At 33.7% G+C, this 24,862-nt stretch overlaps 1 non-coding gene across 1 annotated transcript; it reads right to left on the bottom strand.

The window, feature by feature from the left end:
* Positions 1-263: 263 nt before the first annotated feature.
* LOC113186246 (U6 spliceosomal RNA) lies at positions 264-372 on the bottom strand. The gene has a single exon (XR_003301252.1). It is a non-coding gene; the product is annotated as a U6 spliceosomal RNA (small nuclear RNA).
* Between the last annotated feature and the right edge of the window lie 24,490 nt (positions 373-24,862).

Below are 24,862 nucleotides of genomic sequence, written 5' to 3'. Positions count from 1 at the left end.
TTTTTATTTTTACTTTTTCATTAATTTCTTGTCCTTATACATAATGGTGAGATTCACTGTGATGTATTCACATATGTAAGTAGGAAAGTTATGTCATATTCATTCCACTGTCTTTCCTTTTCTTATCTCCTCTCCCTTCCCTTTATTTCCCTTTATCTAATCCACTGAACTTTTTTTTCTCCCCCTGCCCTTGATTGTGGCTTAGCTTCCACTGTCAGAGAAAACATTTGACTTCTGGATTTGTGGAATAGTCTTATTACATTTAAAATATGGGATACTTCACCAATCTGTCTATCATACTTTCACCAGTTTCCATGCTAAACTTCTTTGTTTTGTTTCAATTTTGGTAAGTGTGCTGCTGACATGAATAACAGAAGACCTTACCTTCAGTGTTAGTATATGTCTGGGAATAGGAATGTTCTTTAAAAATAAAGAATAACCATGACAATAACGATATGTAGAATAAAGATTAGCAAAGATAAAGACCATGAATACAATGCTGTTATTATTTATTCAGTTAGGCCATGTTTTACTCTGAAACTATCTAGTGTACATTCTAAAAGCTAGTAATATAGAGTATTATATTTCAAACATGTCATGTCAATAATCCTATACAAAACTGATCTTTATTTTAAATATTTTTTTTTGTGACAAATTATTCAATTTGAAATCACTCTGCATAAGAATATATTGACCAAAGATTAAATATAATTAATAGTGAATTTTCTTAATTTCTCTGCAAATTTTATGCATAGACAAATGTAAAGATTGTTTGCTTTAAAAGTCAATTGTGGGGTTGAAGATGTGGTTGGGTAGTAGAATGCTTGCCTAGCTTCCACAAAGCCCTGGGTTCACTCCCCAGTACTACAAAAACAAAAAGTCTGTTTATGATTTCCTATGCTTATAATTTATAATAAGGTTCATTAGATTTATAATTTCACTGCTAGCTAAGCATAATGCACTTGCAAATGGTGGGTTTTATAAAATAAGAATACATTTAAAAACTTCTATTTTTAATTTTAACATTCTAAATCTAATAATAGAGGCAAAAACGAGTGAATAGAAAATTTTATTTAATCAAATATGACAATACAAGCAATTCATATTAACTTACAAATTAAAATTTTGTCAGAAAAAGCAACAAGTGAAGATGTACCATATGCTTATGCAATACTTAATGCTAGAGTTGGAAAATTCTCCTAATTGTTACTAGTTTACTTGATGAATTTGATACATGGAAGGATAAACTTATCAAGATCACAAGAGCTGTAGGAAAACTATCACTAAAATAATATTTGCTGCCAAACTTCTAAATGCCCCCAAAGATTAAAATGTGCAAGCAGAGCATACTAAAAGGTTATAGTTTCTAATCATGCTATGTATTTCTGCCTGAGGTTATAAGTAAAGACATGAAGGGAAAGATTGAATTAAAAATGGTTCTGGTATTTTATTCAAATTTCCCAAAATCTCAGGTCCTATTTTATGCTACATTGTTATATACTATTTTTTGGTAAGTAGAAATGCATATATTAAAAGTTTCAAGAGAGTCAAATGTAAGTTATGTAAGTATAACAGCTGCCTGAGCATAAAGCATAATTGACCATATGAATTAATTATGAAAATATGTCTAATACATGTGTAATTTTCATAATGCTTTTCACAGTCTGCTTGCCAAAAAATTCATAATATTTATTAAACCACTTTATATTATAGGAAAAGTGAAAAATAGTTTGGCAAGATTGGATATATAATTTAATAATCATTATAAAAAGCTGATATTACTTTATCTTATTGTTGAAAGTGACAATTCAATGATAACACCAGATTGTGCTTTGAGATTTCTGGGTCTTTGACCAGTTGTTAAGCTAACAACTTAATATATTTTTGATACTCATTTTGCTGTAAAAATGTGATTATTAAAATATTTTTGAGACTGTTCTCAAATCTGAATGGCATTATCTTGAGCTTCCTGACCAGAATACTGAAGGAAGGACCAGAAGCTGAAAACTGATGGAACTCTCAGCCCACTCCATAGGAAGCTTAACCAGGTCCTTTCCTAACCACAAAAGAAGGAAAATGATATTGTTTGAAACCATATTTTTTGAGGTAGCATTTTCTAGAGTAATAGATAATTGTAAGCACTGCTTCACTCTTATGACATGAATTAAATTTTCTACTAAGGGTTTTGTTCAAGTACATATCAACAGAAGAAATATCAAATTTTGTAATTATGCAGATTTTCAGAATTGAGGACAAAGAAAACCCAAGCATTTCCACAAAGTAAAACAACTTTAAATTCAATACTAATCCATATAAATACATATGCCTACTTATTGAATTCTTTTGTGGTCAAGAGGGCAAAGTCTTTATTCTGAGGCCAAACATGCTTCAAATTTTATCCCCCCCAAATTCTTTAAAAGTCCAGCTGTCTAAACTATAAAGCACCTGCTCGAAAAAGTCTTATTTGTAAAGTATGTGGTAGAAGTTTAGCTAACCTATGCTGCTCCTAGATAACCAACAGACAAGATAAGTAGACAAGATGCCATTTCTCTTTACTCAGAGACAAGAATGAATATTGCAGACATCAAAGTAAATCATGTGATGTATCACATATTAGAACCAACAGTCGTTGTTCTATGCTAAATATTTGATTGATTCACTTCAGAAATGTGATAATCAATGAATTGAAGATGTCTCTCCTTATGCTGATGTTAAAAGCCTTTTTGTATATAAGTGTGACCAGTGTGGAAGGATAGTTTTGCTTTTTCAATAAAAGATTTTCTATATACAGAGGCATATAATTTTTGGTTCACTTAAAATGCAAATTGAATCATCTTTCGCATGAGTGGGTATCTCAGTCACAATTTCTAGCAATGTGTCCTTAGAAAAAGTGTTTTTATCCTTTGTAAAATACTTAAATCACTCTGCATGTGTGGGTATGAGTGTGTGTGTGTGTGTGTGTGTGTGTGTGTGTGTGTGAGAGAGAGAGAAAATTGAGTGAGTTAATATATCAAGCTTAGTACTTGACACAGTATTCAGCATAGGTTAGCTATCTTTATCATAGTTGTTATATTGGATTTTTTGGTATTAAAATATAGCTATTATTTAAATGCCTATGGTGATACCTCAACTATTTATGGGTTGATGTTAATATATCCACTGGATATCTATCTAAAGATTTATCTATCTATATATAATATAAACATTTATATTTATATGTACACTTTGTCTCTTTTGAAATTATTTTCTTAATACGAATTTTTGTCCTTTGAATTTTTGTGTCAAATGTCTTGTGAAAATGTAAGGATTTTGATACCTGTGGAATATATGGCCTTCAGAATACATGTATTATTTAAATTTCTTAAAATTTATAAGATCTTTTGTTTTTCAAAACAATTTCTACTATTAGATATTATCTGGTTTGCTGTTCTTTTAACAGAAATAATTAAAAATAACAACATAATTTTGCATTTAGAAATACATATTTTTACTTTGTTGTGATGAATGTTTATTGGAAATTTAAATTTATAAATTTCTGCATTAACAAATCATACATGGTTTTCCTCCATGTATTTATTTAAATGATAATACATTACCATCTGTTTTTCTAAGCCAATTTTTATAAATTCTAATAGACAAAATGTTGTACATGAATGTAGACACTGTCATTCATTTGGAGAAAAGCATATATGCATCATGCCATCACATGATCTATGACAAATCTATCTCCAGTATTTATTCCTTCACTATGTATTGTTCAAAGGATTTGCCAATTTCATAAAAAAACTGTTCAATCTGTGGCCACAGGAATGTTAGATAATTATTACTCTCAATGGCCACGGGATTAGAAAGGATAACTCTTTTTCATTTATGATATTGGAAACTTGTGTCATCTCATTTTTTTCCTTGTGTAGTTTGGCTAAAAGTTCATCAATTTTCTAGTGTGTTTCAATGAACCTGTTATGACTTCTCCGGCTTTTCTCCAGTTTGTTTTGATTTCAATTTCATTGATTTCTGCTCTAACTTTTATTACTTCTCCTCCTCTTTGATATTCTGAAAATACTCTTTTATCTATATCATTTCTCAAAATTGTTGTCTTTCTCATGAAGACTTTAAAAAATGTATTTATTTATATGCAGTGCTGAGAACTGAACCCAGCACATCACACATGCAAGGCAAATGCTCTACCACTAAGCCACACAACACCAGCCCCTGTCTGTATCATTTGAAGGTCAGAGATTAGATTTTATATTTTATATCCTTCTAATTTTCTATAGGAAAACCAACAATACATTGTAAAATTGTTACCTTATATCAATGTTGATCTAATGAAGTTGAGAAAAGAAAAACAAGTACACTTTAGCAGTGAATCTTCATCTGTTCCTGTGGATTCAAGTGACTCCTTTGTCATGTTCTTACCCTAGTGTAGATGGACTCCCTTTTTTGTCTCCCTTGTACTGTTATTTTCTTGGTTTTAGATTTCTCCTAACTTTGTTCAAGATAAAGTCACTTCCACTGGGAAGAGCTTTGGACTTATCTGTTCCCATTGTAAAGGGAAAAATAGATGAGGATGGCGGGAATACAAAGTTTAGAGAATAATTCTATATAAAAAGGCCCATTATACTGACCTCCACATGTTTTCTTTGCCAGAAAGCAATTGCCTGATCCCCCACCTGGCCTGATGGGACAGAAAATATCACATTCCCCAAAAAGTGAGACAAAGGGCAGAAGGCTTGGCAGTAAGTGTAGGTATGATGTATTAAATGAGAATAGGAGGGCTGGTTATTAAAGAAAAGACAACAGATTGCTGACTTCCTTTAGGAGGACACTTTTCAGCACAAGGAGATACTAGTGATCAGCCCTGTGCTGCTCTTTCCCCTTAGTCAAGAACAGGAAAAAGAAAGAGAAGGTGGACTATTCTGGGGTCTACAAAAGAGCAAGATGCATTGACTTCCACAGGCACCCAGCTCTGGGCCCCGCTTCTTTCCACAGAAGTCTGTCTCTGTCTCTTTCTTAAATAAAACTTGATTTCCCCCCTTGTCTTGTTGTTTCTCGGCAACACCAGAGGAACAAGGACCAGATACTGATCTCCAAGACTGTTTTCACCATAGTAATCTGCATTCCTCTTAGGAGTCAACTGGACACTGGGAAGGGACAATGGCCTCTGAACTTCTTGGTTGTTCTCAGCTACATGATGCCTCTACTCCATAAGTAAAATGAGACAAGAACTATGGAGGCCTGGCTATGCTCAGCCTTCTGCACCATGGAAGACACAGGTAGAGGCCAAGGGGTGGAGGACACAGGCAGTCTCTCTAAAGAATTTAGCTTTGCAGCTGAGCACAGCATGCACTCCTATGATCTCAGAAGTGTCGGAGTCTGAGGCAGAAGAATATCAAGTTCAAGACCTTCCTGGGCAACTAAGGGAGATGCTTTCTCAAAATTTTAAAAATAAAATAAAATAAAAAGTGCTAACTGCCAGGACTCTAAGATAATGATACATTTTTATTATTTTAAGACAAAAAGATTATTGTAATTTCTTACATTAGTGACTAAAAACAAAACAATTTGTTAATATTTTTATTCTTTTAGCTGTAAAAAAATCATTATTTATTTTTATATACATATATGAACAGTGCGTGGTTATTGATATTACAGTGCATTTTCATATTCTTCAAATATTTCTGAACATTAGATATTGTTTATAATTATGACATATAAGTTAAATAATTAGGAATCTACTTGAAATATGCAAAAGAGGGGAATTTTTGCAAAGTATTTGAAATACGTTATCTAAAAGAAAGAGAATAACAAGATTAGAATGGAATAGAAAGTTTGGAAGATGTGTTGGCTAAATTATGGAAGTATGAAGAAAAGAGATGTACTGGAAATCAAATTAGTTTCTGAGGACTTTGTCCCTGTAGTAGACATTGAGGATCTTCTTAAGGTTTTTATGAAAAAAATAAAAATAAAACAAATGAAGATAAGCCCAACTTTTGTAACATTGCTATATAAACTATTATGAGAAATTAATGGAAGTAGATACATATTTTAATGGAAAACTTTTCTTTTTATTTAAATTTTATATTCAAAGTGTGCTATTTAAATGGCAAATGTATTTTCCATTATATTGATGAAGCAAGAATAGAAGACAAGGAGTAAGTGTAGATAGACGATCTGGTGGGATCAGGGAGATGGAAGGTGATTTGGGTCTGGGAAGATGAAGACTGCCTCTTTGGGATTGAAATGTTAAGACCTCTGATGTCCTTCCTCCCTCCACACCCCCACACCCCACTCCTCCCCTCAGTACTAAGGTTACCTGCATACAGGAAACTGATCCTCCCAAAATGTTGTTAATGAAGCACTTCCAGGGCAGCCCTTCCCCTGCCAGTTGGGCAGACACAGACTGGAGAGGCACCCCAGGAGGGCTTCCTTGTCACCTTTTAGCTCATCTCCTGGGCACTGTCGGATAGGGAAGAGGAGAAAGGCAAGAAAAGGGAGAAGGAGAGCATGAACTCAAAGGAAATCTAAAATGTATAAAAGGTGCAATTCACACACCACACACACACACACACACACACACACACACCTTCTTTGGTTTTCCAGCTCCGGGACCCCTTCTCTGCAGAGAAGTGTATGTCTATTTTATCCTTTAAATAAAACTTGCTTTCTATGCCTGCACTGGCATTTCTTGGGTATTCAATCTTCACATCTGGGGAAAAAGAACTGGGCCCTATTTATCAAAAGCAGTATCATTAATATACTGTCTATGTTATATAGTAAGTAAAATATTTGGATAATTATAAAATACATCAGAAAATAATAAAAGGACTCCAGTATATTTTAACTTCTTATAATCCCTTACTAAATAGGGGGGAAATGAAGGCACAATATTTGCCTGAAGTTGGTAAATTAAAGTTAAAATTTTCTTTCATCCCCTGAGAAATGTGACATTCTACATCTACTTCAAAGGTAGGTTCTACTCCATGAAGTACTTTGAATTAGAAGTATAAACTGCAGTTTAAAACAATTTGTTCCCTCTGAATTTTTTAATCCTATAATGTTCTTGGAAATTACTAATATTTCTCTGATGGTCTTGAGTACTGTTATTAGGATAGTATAGTGTTATTTTTGTAGGACTTTTAGTGTCAGAAAAATCATTATGTATTGATAAAGTGATGATAGAATTTTGTGATTCTATAGGGAAAAAGTGCTTAGCACTTAGTGTCATTCTTGAAGAAAACCTTTATGGTAGCTCTAAACCAGTAATTTTATTCAATTGTTGTATATTCCAGTAACTCGATCAAATTTTGCTTTGTAGTAATAACAGTTTTTTGTGTTTGTTTTAAATTCCCAGACCTAAAGAAATTCCAGAAAAAGAATAGAATCATTTTGACCATGAATACAAGCAGATATGCTAATTATATTTCTTTTAATAGGTATATTTATGACAGTTTTGCTATACATTAATGACAGATATCATAACTTAAGTTTAGAATATATAGAAAGAATCAAGGGATCCATTTCAGTAGTTGATGAATGGAAGTACTTCTCCTTATGTGCTCTTTAAAGTGGCCCAATATTTTGATTAACTGAAAAATAGATCAAATTTTTACTATTTTGATTTCTATACTTTATTTATTTATTTTTAGGTGTAGATGGACACAATGCCTTTATTTTCTTTGTTTATTGTATTTTTAGTGGTGCCAGGGATCAAACCCAGTGCCTCATTGATACTAGGCAAGCACTCTACCACTGAGCTACAAACCTGGCCCCAGATTTCTGTATTTTTTGACAGGTGACATAAGCATTGCAGATATTATAGTTACCTTTTTATAAGTATATTAAGCATAATTCATTTCTACCAATAAATAAAAATGTTATTTATGACATTTACCTTCTCTTGGTGTATCATCCCTACTTCTGGCAATTGTACCTTAATTTTCTGTGTATGATTTCTGGACACCAGCAAAGAATATATCAGATGGATATATCTGATGTATCAAAGACAAGTTATTTTATATGTATAAAAAAAAGAGGTTTATATAGCTCATGATTTGGGAGACTGAAGGTACAAAATCATATGGTCCACCTATGAGGCCTCTGGTAAGGCCCTCATATCAGGTGCCATCACTAAGTGAGCATGCACAGAAAAGAGCACATGGTGAGCCAGAGAACTTCAGGGGTCACGCTCTCTTCTTTATAACAACTAATTCTTGAGAGAATTAACCAAAGAAGTTATTCTATGCTTATTGCTCTGCTTCTGCTTCTGATTCTTGTTACACCCACAGGTACACCAGAGCTTAAGTAGAACCAGAGAAGTCAAATTTCCCTCAATTAAGGAAGCTGATATTCAACTCTCCCATTCTATGTTTATGCGAAGTTTCCATCTGGAAATCAAAGAACACAGCCTGTCAATCTGTAGAAGAAGAATAAATATTTGCAAACAATTTTCTAGTAAGGGGTTAATACCACATCACATAAAACAGTGACAAAAAAGTGTAATAAACTGATTGAAAAAAATGAGCAAAGGACATAAAGAGGCATTTTTCTAAGGAAGATTTATGAATAACCAAAAGGTATGTTAAAAAGGGCTCGAGATCTCTAATCATAAGAGAAATGCAAGCAAAAATCAAAGGAAGTATCACCTCATACCTCTAAGATGGCTATTATCAAAAAATTAAAAGAGGCTTGAATGGTAAAGCAGGCTTATAATATCAGCAGCTCAGATGGCTGAGACAGGAGGTTTGCTGTTTCAAAGCCAGCCTCAGCAATTGAGCAAGACCCTAAGCAACTTAATGAGACTCCATCTCAAAATAAAAATAAAATAACATAAATATTAAAAGGGTGGCTAGGGATGTGACTTAGTGGCAAAGTACATCTGAGTTCAATCACTGGTAGAAGAACAAATAATTAAAGACAAAACAAATATTTTAGGGAGAAAAGAATACCCTTATACTCATATACACTGTTGGTCGGAAACAGAAGCTTGTAAAGTTATTATTAAAACTATTACATAAGAAAAATGACAACCGCAAAATTGAGAGGCCTGGGAAAAGGGAGTAAAAAAGAAAGTCACACATTGATAACATTGATTATTTTCCAATACATTCTTTCCCAGTGACAAGACAAGCCCAGGCATTCATTATAATCATATTACCTCTCAGTATAACTTATGTAAGCTCAGATCCTTCCTTTGTCCATTGGCTCATTTTGCACCAGGAAAGAGGTTCCATCAGAGGCATGACTCCATTCCTGAATGAAGGCTTTTGGCTGATCCATGAATTTTGTGTCTGGTTCAGTCTTTTTTTTTTTTCCTAACAAAAACAAGATATGGATTTTCTAAAAAAAATTAAAAACAGCAATCCTACTTCTGAACATGTTACAAAAGCAAATGAAATCAGTATCTAAAAGAGATATGTACATAACCATTATTATTCACATTAGCCCCAAACATGAAAACTATGTGTTCATGAATGGATAAAGAAAATATGTGTGTGTGTGTGTGTAATTAAATATGATTCAGTTTCCAAAATAAGAATATTCTACTATTTTCAAAGGTATGGGTGAAACTGGAGGATATTATGTTAAGTGAAATAAGACAATCACAGAGAAAAATACTGTATTTTTTCTCATATATATATGGAATCAAACTCTGAGAAGCAAAGTATAGAAAAGGGTTTCCTGGGGTTTGTGGTGTAGGAAATGCAGAGATGTTGGTCAAAGTGTATAAACTTTCCATGGTAATATAACTGAGTTCTGGAGAGATAATATTTAGCATAAAGGTTGATAGATGTTTAATTTGTCATTATGCAATGTGTCAGATACCAATTCTTCATGTATACCCTAAACTATATATAATCTTCATTTGCAAGTTGAGTATTTTGAACTTAAAAGAATACAAAGAGCTGAGACTCTGCTTTGTTTTGTGTAAAATTAATTATGAAAATATCATTTTTAGCTATTTCTTCAATTTCACTCTCCTCAGAGCATTCTGAACTGGTTTACAAAATCAGAAAAGGAAAGAGACACAATTGGGGTTGCCTCTACTCTGAATAATGCTGTCACATTTGAATGCAAGATTTTATGTAAATAGGTGTTTACAATTCTCCCGGGGAAAATACAAAGTTAGACTTGTTGGGTCACCTTCCCTTAGGTTTCACATGTTTTGATGGTCTACCAATTTGTTCTCCAGAGCAGCTATACCATTTCACATTCCCAAGTTCTTCAGTCTATCCATGACTCTTCAATATGTTTTATTTTTGTCTTTTTAGGTACACATTACATTCTAGTTTGTGTATGTGTGTGGGTGTGTAGTGCTGGGGATTGAACCCATGGCCTTGTGCATGCAAGAGGCAAGCACTCAACTAACTGAGCTATATCCCCAGATCCATATATTTTCTTAATAACTAGTTTTGTATCTCTATCTATGAATACATATCTCTGTATATCTGCTTATAAATTTTCCCATTGTTGTTGTCCTAGAAATTTTTATTATTATCTTGATTTATCCCAGTTTAGTTTGGAGTAAAACTAATTCAATTTCAATAACATTCACAAATAAAAATTACAATTCCCTTTTCCATTTGGTCCTATCATTATCATATGTATTATTTATACACTGCATGGTAATCAACACAGACTTTATTTCTTTATGTAGTTGTTTCTTAAATCAAAACTGGAAATAAAAGGTTTATGCAAATATACTCTATACTTGTGTCCCTGTCTTTTACATTTACTAGCATAGTTACCTTTACTGTGTTCTTTGTTTCAAGATGTAAATTGGAGATATTGCAAATGTCCTTTCAATTCAGCTTGCATTACTCCATTTAATAATTCTTGTAGTTTAGGTCTGCTGGTAAAGACCACTTGCAATTTGTTTATATATTGATCTTTATTTTTGAAGGGTACTTTTTCTACTTATAGAATGCATAAGCCAACTTATGTCCAATAATTTATAGAATTCTTTATTTTCCCTCTTTCCTTTCTCTTTCTCTTTAATATCATTGAATATGCCATGCCACTGCCTCCAACCTCCATAGTTTCTCATAACAAATTACAGTTTAATATTTTTGAGGATCCTGTGTTTGTGATGAGTTGCTTCTTTCTTGTTTCTTTCACCCTTTTCTCTTTGTCTTTTAACAATTTTATTACATGTCTAGATATAAGCCTCTCTGAGTTTAATTTGCTTCAAGTTTGGTGACATGGTGACACACACACACACAAACATACACACACACACACACACACACACATATAATTTTTAATCAAATTAGGCAAGTTTTACATCATTGCTACCTTAAATGCTGTCTCAAATATTCTGTTTTTCTATTTTTCTCCTCTGGCACACATACTATACAGATGATTTTATGCTTTGTCATTTCACTAGGTCTTTAAGGTTATGTTCATTTTTCTTCACTCTTTCTTTGCTTTATTTCTCTGACCTATCTTAAATTTTGTGTATTTTTATTCTTTTTCACTACATAACTCTTCTACTGAATTTTTCAGTTAACTTTTACTGTTTTCAAATACAGAATTTCCATTTGGTGCTCTTTTATCTATGTTTCTATTGATCTTCTCCATGTGGTGAGAATTTTTTCTTGTGCTTTTCTTTGTTCTTGGTACATAGTTTTCTCTAGTGCTTTGAAGATACATAAATTGCTGATTTAAAAGTTTTTGTGTAATGAGTAATATGTGTGAACTTCTTGAGGATAATTTCTTTTAACTGTCACCGCTGTCTCCTGTATACTTCTCTTTTTCTTTTCCTGCCTTCTAATTTTCTGTTACAAAACGGATACCACCAATGATGAAAATCAATCAGGGCTGAGTTCTGGAGTTCTGTTTTCCCAGATGTGAGGATTGAATACCGGGAGACACTTCAAGTTGAGAACAGAAAGCAAGTTTTATTTAAAAGATAGAAACAGACTTAAGAGAAGGAGGGGATGAAGAGTTGATTTCCCAAGAAGTGGAGGTGTCCTGCCCCTTTTGTATATTTTAGTTTTTCTTTGCTCTACTGCCCTCTTGCCCCCTTATTTTGCCTCTTTCCTTCTTTCCTTTCCCCAAAAGGTGAAAAGCAAACATGCCCAGGACTGCTTCATTAACAGCCTTTTGGGAGAAACAGTTTCTTAAAGGCTGGTAACTTTGGAAATAGGTAGAGGAGGTGGGGAGGGCTCTGGAGGCATTAGCATATCAATCCCTCAGAGGCAATCTACATCTTCCCATATCCAAATCAGATATTATTAGTAGTCTCCCCTATCTTACAATCTTACAGATCACCTATCTACACTAACTGCCTGTTTTTTACTCTTGTTTCAAAACTAGACATTTAAAAATATTATAATGTGGAAATTCTTGCAGTTACTTTCTTCCCCAAATGGAGCCAGATTTAAAGATAGGTAGTGTAGTTAGGTAAATCGGTCTCATATGAATCTAATAAAGAAAATGGAGTCCATAAAGAAAGTGGAATCCAATCTGAGCCTGGGAAAACCAAAACAACACCTGGGAAATTGAAATGTTAATATCCCCCAAGTCTGGACTGTCCTAAAGAACTGTTAATTAGATAGCTCCCAGAAAAACAGGGAGATGCTAGTCAAAACACCTTGTTTCTGCCCAGATGGCTCCTCCCCGCCCCATGAGTCCACCTGTTTCCTACCTTTTGGCCTTCCCACCTGCATCCCTTATCACATGCAGGATAGATGGAAATAAAGGACAGGACTGGTTTCCAGGGCTCTGCCTTTTGGGTCCCCTTCTTCCTCCAGGGGGAAGTCTTCTCTGCTATTCTTTATTTTTTTCATTGTAGTTGGACACAATACCTTTATTTTATATATTTATTAATTTTTATGTGGTGCCGAGGACTGAACCCAGCACCTCACAGTGCTAGGCGAGGGCTCTAAAGCTGAGCCACAACCCCAGCCCCATTCTCTGCCTTCCACTTTCCACTCTACACTTGTCTCTGTGTGCTTCTCTGGTGTTACACTTCAGGATTTAGGGAAGCAAGGACTCATTATGGTAAACAGCAGTAACAACCAGTAACAACTGGTTTTTATTATCTGGTGACTTTTTAAAGTAATTCAATAAAATTTTGTGTTTTTTCTCTTGTATGATAATTTAACATTATTATTTTTTTCTTTTCTAGTTTACTAGTCAATTTAGACATATCTTTAAAACTCCTAAGCCAATACATCTCTCTCTCAGTCTTTGCTGAGTGGTTCTGTGTGAAGGTGATAGGGCCGGTTATCACTAATGAGTTCTCCTTCCTCAAATGTTGAAGTCTGAACGCTAGAGAAGCACACTGAGGCAAGCATAGAAAACAGGTTTTATTTTAAAAAATATTAACACAGACTTCTTCCCAGCTGGAGATGAGGGTCATGGCTGTGACCTGGTATCCCTAGAAGTGAGAGCATCCTCCCCTTTTATATATTTTATGTTTTTCTTTGTTCTTCTGCCCTCTTTCTCCTTATCTCTCTTTTTCCTGTATGCATGACTAGGCCAAGGAGATGTTGGTGAGATGGTCCAAAGGTGAGAATGTAGTGGGCTAGAAGGGCCAAGGTGGAGCTATAGGGAGGGGATGGGCTGCCCATGGGGCATTAATTAGCAGCAGTCTGTTCAGGGGATGCTTTATTAACAATTTCCTGGAAGGGGCAGTATAAGCAGATAATCTTGGAAATCAAAGGGCTCTGGAAGCAATCTCCCAGGGTGGTCTTCAACTTCTGGGACCCAAACTGGCTCCATTTTTGATATCTGACCAGATTACATATCTACACTGACTGCCTTTCTTTAATTCTTGCTTCACAGGTTGGTGAATGTCCTCAATGCTCAGGGAATAAATAACCTACAACTCCACCTTAGCCTTCACTTTCTGTTTGCCTGAATCTTCAATGTAGTCAGGCATAGAAGTTTAGGACTTTCTTAGTTCCTTGTGCTCACTCATAGGTCTGGATGTGTACACAGCCTGAAGTATGCATGTGGCATTTTAGATATCCAAGAACTGCAGAGTATCTTAAAGTACTCTTTGGACATCTCATTCATCAGCTTTTGTTTTATGTATTGTCTTTAGTGTACTGTTGTCTCCAACAATTATTCACTTCTTCAGGGAGTCACATGTCAAATGGTTGCCTCTGATTGTTCTTGAAAATGCACCCCTGGGGGGGGAAAAAAAGCAATTCTGTTGAGGCAAGGTTTAAGTAGGTTTAAGTTATGCATATTAAGTATTCTTGTGTAAGGGAGGTCTTTGGAACCACTAGACAGGCAACACAATGAGAATTCCCTGGAAATAGGCATTTGAATTCACTCCAAACCTATTCTTTCCCTGCACTAGCTGTCAGACTGTTGTTTGCAAGCTGTTGGATTTTAAGACCATTGTGGAGAGGAGAAAGGGAAATGGAAATAGAGCTAGTTTAAACATCAAAAACTTGTTGTTATGATTTCTACATTTTCCTTGAATAAGACCTTGCAGAATTGCTGCAAGTCTTTGGTTAACTTGTGGAGCTCTGAAACAGTTGGATTTTTTTTCCCAATGTTCTCATTGATTTTAAGAAGGAGAGCACTTTTGAAGGTCATTACTTTATCATTTGCTCTTGCATCATCCGCCCTAGATTATTTTTAAAGTGAAGGGAGCTTTGTAGTGGTGAAACCTATTGACATTTGTTTGTTCACTATAAATCTAAAACCAACACAGTTGTAGCTAATTGAGAACAGTGGTCACAGTTCATGGAATCTGTTACAGTCCCTCTTGTCTGTTAGGTACCAGGATTGTCTCTCCCCACCTCCATTACCCCTGCACTTTTTCTCTCAATAATGATATTACCTTCTTTCCTTCAGGATCTACAAACTCTCTTTTGTTTTTGAATCACTATAGTTTTCTATAGACCTGGACTGTTGGGAAAAAAAATAAAAGTCATTTCACTGAATGTCCTGGATTTCTGAAATAGCCTTCCTTGCCCCATTTTATAATAGTATCTTAATTTCCTCCAAAATAATAAGAATCAATTACATTTTGTACTCTACTCCTACAGCTCTATGTTACTAATCAAATAATTTTGTTCCCTCTAAGCCCTTGTTCAGCCACCTGAGTCATCAATCACTGGTTATCTATTAATATCAAACCTTCAGAACTTATCCCTCTCATGAGGTGCAGAAGACTATAAAATACTGTACAAAGGGCAGAAGTTTCTTCCTCTTTGCAATATTTCATTTTATCCTTGCCTTTAGTGTCACTCTAGGTAGGAATGTGAGAAAATATATTCATGTGTATGTGGTTTAGACCACAGGAGATACTTACAAATAATCCCCAGCTGCAATTTTTTGTCCTTTATGGACTCATCAAATGCCTCATGAGTCTTCAGGTAGATTTTGAAGCAGATGCATACACTCAATCTTATATGCACAATTTCTGTTTGGCAATAGATTCCTGTTGCACACATTCAAATTTGTTATGTGACAGATGCTATATTAGCAAGTCCATGATGAATACATTTATAAAGTCTCTTAGAGTTCAATAATTAGAACTTATCACTTATGCAAGCGTAGTGTAAATCCATCATCTGGTTTCCCCAAACAAGTTGAAACAATACAATCTAGTTTAGTATAAGTTGTTCCTGAAAATTCAAAGAAGCACACAAGGTTTTTACCTACAATCCGTCTTACTTTGTGGTGGGCAAGTTATAGCACTTGACTCTGAATTTAGAGGATAATGTCAATACATTTTTTTCTGGTAACTTATAACTGCATTAACTTGAAAATTAAATTACTAAAAAAGCCAAAATAATTTACTTTGCTCTAGAATCTAATATGCACAAATCTCAGAGGATAATGCAAGTAGTATTTCTGATGCATAAGATACAATGATCCCAATAGGGCAGAAGAATCTACTTTAAAGATAGCTGTCTTATTACTAATGAGTTGATGAGTTGATAGTGACTGTGATCAGTCACAGCCTTCCATGTGGCTGCTTAGGCTTTATCAAAGAATGAGGGTAGAACATCAGATCTAAAATTGCTCTTCTCTGTAGTCATGTCAGTAGATGACTTACTTCTTTTATCCCATGTTGCCAGTGATTATTTAGATGCCACAGATCTCTGCATGATAAAATGTTCTTGTTATCAGTCGCTTTCGGTGGCTTTTTGTGGTAATTGCATCCGAATTTTTTCAGATGGTTAATTGCTAGCACTTGGCCTGTACATCTCCTGAATCTCATTATTCCACTGAAATCAGAGAAAGCAATATAATTGCAACATACATCACCATTACCTCCAATCCAGAAAGTACATGAACCATAATATTTTAAAGGATACTAGTGTTCTCTCACTAATCCACTTTTAATTTCTTGTTTAAGGAATAGACTCCAGGTCATCAAAGTGGTATGGATAAGATGTCTGAACAGGCCTACAAAATACATCCATTTCTATAAATTCACTCCCAGAAACTTTCAATATCTTAGTATGTCAGAGAAGTTCAGGCGTTTCAATTTCACTAATAGAAAATCGTTTTTTTTTAGGCCCAGGCTTCCATTGAACAACTTAGTAGATTATAAACAACACTCCCATCTCCTCATCACATTAAATCCTCAATTCAAAGTGAGAGTAACTGTAACAGTATTTGGCCTAATCAAGCATTCTACTGCATCCTTTATAATCTAACACCCTAGGAATCCTTTCCCATAAATCTTACCCAATTTCTACCAATAAAGGATAAGAAGAACTTGAAACATTTTTCAGACATAAATTATATGCTTACATGAGAAGATTTATACTTCTCCATCTGAACTTTGCAACTCTACCCCTTATCATGGTTAAAAACAGAGAATGTTCCTGAGACTTGTCCTGAGAACAGCTGTGTGAAGAGATAGTCTAAAAAGGCAAGTTTTGTTTTTGTTCCCTTTCCATCTTTCTTTTTGGCAAATGTAAATGCTGATTCCTTTGGAAGGGAAGGCATTGAGCTGCCTTCAAAGCAAGGGAATTGCAAGACAATTTGGTAATGGTTCACATTTCCCAGCCTCTTCTGTGAATGTTTAAATGTCCCAGTCCTCTATTTCCAAGTCCTATGCTTGATACTTCAGTCCCCTTGATACAGTCTAAGACACTTGCTAGTAATGAATTTTAGTGAAGATGTAGCTCTACAGGCCACAGAATAAGCTTCTGGGCTTGATTATTAGTTATGTCAACTTAGAAGTATTTACTAGTCAGGTGAAACAAGAAAAATTGAGAAAAGTGACTGAGTTCTGGCCATAAAATATTTAACTCATTTTTGGTATCTTGAGAAAAAATTTTCTCAATCAAAACTACATCAATATTTTGTACATATAAGGGTGATATACCTAATGTGTAAAACAAATCTATGTCCGTAACTTCTGATAAGAGAACCCAGGCCAATAGATAACAACTTTAAAAATTATAGATTCCATTTTAAAATTTAAAAAGCATTTTGCGTAATGTACAATTAAAACAGTTTGATTGTGTACTATTTATTCCTATAAACTGCATTCTAATTACCTTGAAAGAGTTTTTTATTCTCAAATGAGAATAACTAGTCAAATTGTTGTCTTCTCTATTAAGGAAAGGAGCAATTTACTAAGTAGGATTTCTGTATAACAGAATTCACCCACTTAAAGTGCATAGTTCAATGAATTTTTCATATCTATAGTTTCACCACTATAATCAAGATGCAGAAAAAGTCTGCTGCCTTTCAAACCTTGCTCACGTCCCTTTGATATCCATCCAATAACTCCTTCTATTGCATGCAAGTCTTAATCTGCTTTATTCACCATAGATACGTTGCAATTTTCCAATTATTATATAAATGGAATTACATAATATTATATATGTATATATATAAATATAGATATATATATAAATATAGATATATATATAAATATATATATATATCTATATTTATATATATATATATATAAATGGAATTACACATTATTTATTCTTTTGGTTTCTTTGATTCATCATAATTGTTTTGAGACTGACCCATACTGTTTCAGAGTTATATTATTTTCTCCTTATTGCTGAGCAGTGTCTCAATGTTTGTTCATACAATGTTATATTCAACTATACACATATTGATAGACAAAAATGCTTTCTTTCCACTTTGGGGATATAATGAATAAAGCTATGATAAATATACACATACAAACTTGTGAGTGCCCATGACAGTAAAATGGTAATATCATTATTGTACATATAAATTTCTGAGGACACTTCAAAATATACCACTACATGCTCCTTCTGCAGTGTTATGGTGTCTACATGTCCTTGACAGCACTTTTTCTATTTCAGTCCAAACATTTCTGAAGGACATGTAGCTTACAACACTGCAGTGTTGATAATTTTTTTTTTTCTGATTACAGAAGATGCTTGGTGCATTCATATGTGTTTACTGACAATGTGCCTATAAAATATTTTCTTTCATTAAATTTTGTTTTTAAATTTTTATTTTTTGTTGAAAATTATTGTTATAAACATTATTTTATTCAATATTATTGAGCTATAAACATTTATTAATATTCTGCATATAATTCTTTTCTGACTATATTAATCAAGAATATTTTTCTTGGACAGGCATGGTGATGCACATCTGTAAATACAGTGGCTCAGGAGGCTGAGGTAAGAGAATCACAAGTTCAAAGTCAGCCTAAGTAATGGTGAAGCACTAAGCAACTCAGCGGGACCCCATCTCTAAATAAAATACAAAACAGGGCTGAGATGTGGCTCAGGGGTTGAGTGCCCCTGAGTTCAATTCCTGGAACACCCCCAAAATTATTTTTCTCACAATTTTGATATATCCTTTAATAGGTATTTTTGAAATAGTAGATGTTTGAATTTTTTATAAAATCAATTATTTAATTCCTTTTTTTTTTTTTTTTGTTTTTGTAGGGTACATGTCCTAAGAAAAAAAATTCCCTGCTCTAAGACCACACAGATTATCTCCTGTGTATCCCTGCCCCACAGGTTAGCACTTTACATTTAAATGCCAAGAATTGTTTTGATATGTTAAAAAATTAGGACAATATTAATTTTTACCACAGATATTGTTCCATAATTATTAGTTATGAAAAACTCTATTTCCTCCTTGATTCTTTTTGGTTACTGTGCTAAAAAATAAATTTATTATGTATGTGTGGATATTTTCTAAATTCTATTTTACATTATTATCTATGTGTATATATTTGTGGCATTTCCATGTTGGTTAAAGTAGCTCATTGTGCATCTAGAAATCAAGTAGTAAGTCCCCCAGCTGTATTATTCCTTTACACAGCTGTTTTCTTTATTTTAGGTCATTTACATTTCCATGAACAATTTAGATTCAAATATTTTGTTTCTGCAAAAATCCAGATGGGATTTTGCAAAATTTAAGATTCATGTTAGTTTACTTATGTATATAATAAACAGTGACAAATAGGGTACCTTAAAAACAAATATATGTAACCTTTCATGTTTTATAAGGATGTAAGTACAGCATCAGGATGTCAGCAAAGTCAGTTCCTTCTGAAAGTTCCAAGAAAATAGATACTTTTGTCCCATTCCAGCTTCTTACAGTCACTTTAACTCTCTGAGTTCCTTAGTTTGCAAATGTATAACTCTGAATTTTACCTTCATTTTCATGGAGCATTCGCCCTGTGTCTCTGTGTTAAAATCTCTCTCTTACAAGCTTCTCAGTCACATTGGATTTAGGGCAGATTCCAATCTATTATAACCTTGTCTCAATTGATTACATTTGATTTTACATGTGATGATCAGTCTTGGTTGTTCACTTGAATGGATTGAGAGATACCTAGAAAACTGGTAAAGCTCAATTTTGGATTTGTGCATGAGTGTTTTTCCAAAGATTTTTGGCATATGGATCAGTAAGCTGAAAGAAAATTCTGCCTGAAATGTGGGTGGCACCATCCATAATCTGGGTGTCCAAGTGGAACAAAAATCAGAAGGAGAGAGAAGTTTGTACATTAGAGTGTGAGATTTTTGGTGCTGCCATTACCTGGACAAAACCTGGGCATCAGACTCCAGGTTTTTCAGCCTTTGCAAGCCCACTCACACCAGTGACTCTACAGGGAGCTTCTAGGCCTTCAACCTCTGTGTGGAGCTGTGTGGAGCTCTGTTCCTCCTGTTCTAAGGCTTCCAACTTTTTGAACTAAGCAGCAACTGATTTTCCGGGCTCTCTAGCCAGAAGACAGGCATTATGGGACTATCCAGCCTCTTCTTGTATAAGTCAATCTACTAAATCACTTCCTAAAAACCTATCTACATTCTCTTGCTTTCCATTCCTCCAGAGAACCCTCAATAATATAGTCATATTTGTAGGTTGTGTAGACATGGATTTTTAGGAGGCAATGTTGGTATATTCCCCAAGCCACACCATCAGCTTCTAAGTCCAATTTTGGGTATCCAAGATTATGTTCAGCTTAAAGTTCTGGTTTTGATTTACTAGAATAAAAATACATATTAAAATTGGAAGAGAGAAACAGCATACAGAGTGTTGCACAAGATTTATCAAGGTGGGCAGCTTCCAGTTGTGCTCTACCACTGAAACCCTGCACAGAAAACTGATTTCTCCCAACAGCAATGTGAGAAAATACACATCCACTATGCCAACCAGAAAGGTCACCAGAGAGCCCCTGTCCAGAGAGTTTATTAGGGTTCAATCTTGTAGAAATTATTTCCTTACTCATGTGTCTGCACTTGGTCTATTGCTTTTTCATATGCCAGTATGATAATATATAGATCAAATGTTTTCTTGATAAATGATGTTGTTAATATAGAATATCTGGTGTGTTTATAAGAAAAACTTAAAACCAGTTAAACAAAGATACTCTTATTAGGTAGCATATTCCAGGATTTTAAAGAATGATTCCTAGGAGCTAAGTTCAAATGTAAAATTTATTTTGGCAAGAATAATCCTTTACCAATTTTTTATTAGTAGTTTTTGATCATTTGATTAACCTGGGAGACATTATTATCTGAACACTCCTGGTAAATATAATTACCAATTCTATATTGTATACTTGAAATTTATAAGAGGGTAGAACGTCAGCATTCTCATTATAAAATAAAAGAAAGAAAATGGTAACTATGTGAGGTGAATCAAGTAGTTTTATTATATAATCATTCCACAAATAGTACACATACTATGTTAAATTGCATGTTACATATATAATTGACTTTGCCTCTATTTTCTGGCATATTGCCCCCAAATTATTTCAGATTTCTGCTGTGATACGAGTGTCTTTTGTATGCTGACCAATGACTAACTGGCTTCAAGTTGGGGGATTACCCCTAATAAAAAGCCATTGTGTAATTAGAAGTTTGGAACTTTCAGTTCAATCTCCAACATGTAGGTAAAGAAGGATGTTTCTCAGTGTGATCTCCTGGGACATATACATCAAAATCATTTTTTCAATGAATTTATGGTTATTAAAATAATATAACATTTCACAAGTGGTTATGAAAATGTTATATTATGGATTATAAATCAAACTTACTAAGTTGAATTGTATTTGGAAATTCTAGGAAAATAATTTCTGATTAAATATATTTATGAAGATATTCCAAATCTTATTGTTAAATTATTCTGATTATTACAGTTTGGAGATGAAGTACACCCACAGACTCAGGTGTAGAAGGTTTGGCCCCTAGTTCAGTAAGATGCAGAGATGGGGATTTGTGGAAGTCATTGGATCTTGATAACTTTCATCTCATCAAAGGATTAAGAACTAGAAGTCATTATTGGGAACTGTAGGAGCTAGAACCTTGTTGAAAGAGGTAGATCAACGGAGGAATGTCCTTAGGGACTACATCTTGCCTCTGGCCCCTTCCTTTACCTCTTTAATTGCCTGGCTACCATTATTAGTATAGCATCTTTCCTCTGTCATGCCCTTTTGCCATAGTACTCTTCACTTAGGCACAAAGCAATGTAGTAGACCATCACTGACGGAGATTATGAGCCAAAACAAATCTTTGTTCCTCATGTTGTTCTTGTCAGGTGTTTTGATCATAGTGATGGAAAACTAATTAACATATGCCCATCACAAAAAAGCACAGATAACTTGTTCCTTCAAAGAACTGCTTCCTTGAAATACATTCTGTAGCAGTACCTATAAACTATGGAGGAATGTAATAAGTTGTACATAGAAATTTTATTAAATATATTGTAAGAATATTGTTAAATATGTCATAAAAATCTTTAAGTATGTTCATTATCAAGGAAGAATCCAGGATCAGTTATCTCATATATAAAGAAGAGATTTTAATTTTCTGAAAAGTGTTAAAAATTAGATTATTTAATTTAGTTAAATGTACAGCTAAAATTTAGTCATATGTAAGAGAAATTAGTTGAATACAAGCTGCCATGAAATATAGTGAAGGGAAGATTTATAAATTACAAAAAAAGTCAATAGAAAAGGGAAACAAATAAGAATTTATTTTGTTTTATTTTCCTCTCCCATGGCAAAGCTGATTTGCTGAAAACTATCAAGAAGAGCAGTTTGCCCTGGAGCAAACTGACTCACTTATAAGGGAAAGTAATTTCAGTTATTTATGTGTTTCCAGAGAAGCCTTGTGAATTCAATACTGTCTTGTTTATCTCTGGGCAATGATGTTGTTTTCCTTCTGCTGGCATCTCCACCTTACTTAATCCCAGAATTGCACCATTTCCCTCTTTATGATTCCTTAGTGCACTGGTATATTAATTTTATGAATGAGTTATGAATTTTGAAACTTGTTATACCAGTTATAACTTTTGAAAGTCGTAACTGAACATAATTCTCTGTGTGCTTTTGCTGCCAAAAAGCTATGCATTGTTTTGCCATCCAAATTTAAAAACTGTATGGAATTTCAGGGAATGCAATTTCTATGTTTGGACTCTGTTTTGGTTTAATAATATTCTGTTGTTTCTATCCTGCTGTTTTCTATTTTTATAATGTATTTCTATCTTCTACTACAAATTCTATTAAATGTGGAAAATATGATTGGTTTGATAACTCATGATGTATTATTATTGTTATTACCTTCAATATCTTTTCTCATGATTTTCCCTTAAAAAGGGCCAAAATATGTTGGTAAATACCTTGGCCTAATTTGTTGAATTCTGATCATCTGATTTAACTAGATAAAGGCATCTATGAGTTCTCCTCTCTTTTTAAATAGTAAGAAAGTCTCCAAAATAGAATAGCAGAGGAAGTATTAAAATGTAGGTAGTTCTGATAGAGCAAATATTTTTAAATTAAGCAGAAAATAACATACCCTCCTAGCAACAATTCTGCAACTTTGATAATAATTTTTTATTGTTATCCATTTATTCCAACCACAATCTTAAGCGAAAGCTTTGATTAAAATTTTTGTAACTTACTTTGAAATCCAAAATGCAATCAAAATTCATCCCTGAGGCCTGCAATTTGCTTTGGATATTCAGGAGAGCTTGCCAAAACATTCTTGTAATTCTTCTCATGCACTAGTTATGGATACTTCATCTCAAAGAATAGCATGATCATTTTTTCAGTGATTGGTACTACAATATTTTCCTTCACATTTCAACTGCATTATTTTTTGGTTTCTCATTCACAGTATACAAAACAGTACATGGAGAACTTCTTTTGCTGACAGAAGAAGAACATTTCTGATTTAAATCTCTCAATTGTAAAGGTTATGTATGATAGTGGGGGAAACATTACAGGAGTTAATATACTTCATTTTTGAGGTCTACACAGTTTTTTTTTAAGAAAGAAAAAAAAGAACCACAGGCATGGACTATAAACTCTGAATTTCAATTTTCAGATCTCTAAAAAATAACAACATCAGCTGGCAGTTTCCACACCTGTAAAATGTAATAATAATAGCACTTGGTCTAATTTCTATCTGAGAACAACTTTTTAATATATACAAACAGTCCCTGGTTTATGAGAGTTAGGCATAGGATTTTTCTGCCTCATAATGGTGAAAACAGGATTTGAATTTCTGTATTTCCTTGCACTAGCAATAAGTGGTATGATACTCTTTCAAAATTCAGGGCAGTGAGAACTATCTCTTGATCACACAATCCTGTGGACAAACAACTGATCCTCTATTGAGCATGGTGTTGCTAAGCTATGCTATTTGGTGTGTTATGTGTATTAAGTGAACTTTTGACTTGATATTTTCAGTTTACAGTGGGATTCTGCAACGTGCTGCAACTATGTCTTAAGTTTAGGTCTTTTATCTCCCCCATTAGAACAAATTGTAGTTTTATATTAATATTGAGTGGACTCAAAAAATCATTTTGATTTCAAAATTACTTATTTATGTACTCAATGATTAAATTTTTTATTCACCATTTCTCTATGAGTTGTGCCTCATGAATCTATAACTCTAGGTTTACATTAAGTAATTTATATGTGATACATTACATCATAATTATGTGAGTCATTGGGTTTTCAATATTTTTGATAACAAATCCAATTAACATTTTCACAAAGGTGTCTGTTTAGAATCATTTATTTCACCAATTAAAGTAAGGAATAGTGAAAGAGAGACAGTTATGCTGTTAAATTTTTTTGCACCAGTATTTCCATTGTATTAAAGTTACTCAAACAAATGTTTGCTGAGTCAGTCTACTGTGTCAGGAATCTTTGGCTTTCTCTCTCCATATTCTAGAATTTCATGAAGGTGCTAATGGAAAATGTATCATTCTAGCAATCCATTTTCTCAAACTTCAAGTAGTCCTTTATTTCTATTAATTGATCCTGTGTTGATATATAAATTCTACTTATCGGCCAACAGTGGTTTTCTAATTTACATATAAAATAAATTTTTCTCCTTTACAATACTTTGTAACTAAAAAAGGTGTTTCTTGGTTTTACCTTAATGTTCCCCTAGGTTTCCTGATACTAATT

This window comes from Urocitellus parryii, chromosome 1, assembly GCF_045843805.1.
Source record: "Urocitellus parryii isolate mUroPar1 chromosome 1, mUroPar1.hap1, whole genome shotgun sequence".
Classification (NCBI taxonomy): domain Eukaryota; kingdom Metazoa; phylum Chordata; class Mammalia; order Rodentia; family Sciuridae; genus Urocitellus; species Urocitellus parryii.
This window is presented reverse-complemented; position numbering and strand designations above follow the sequence as displayed.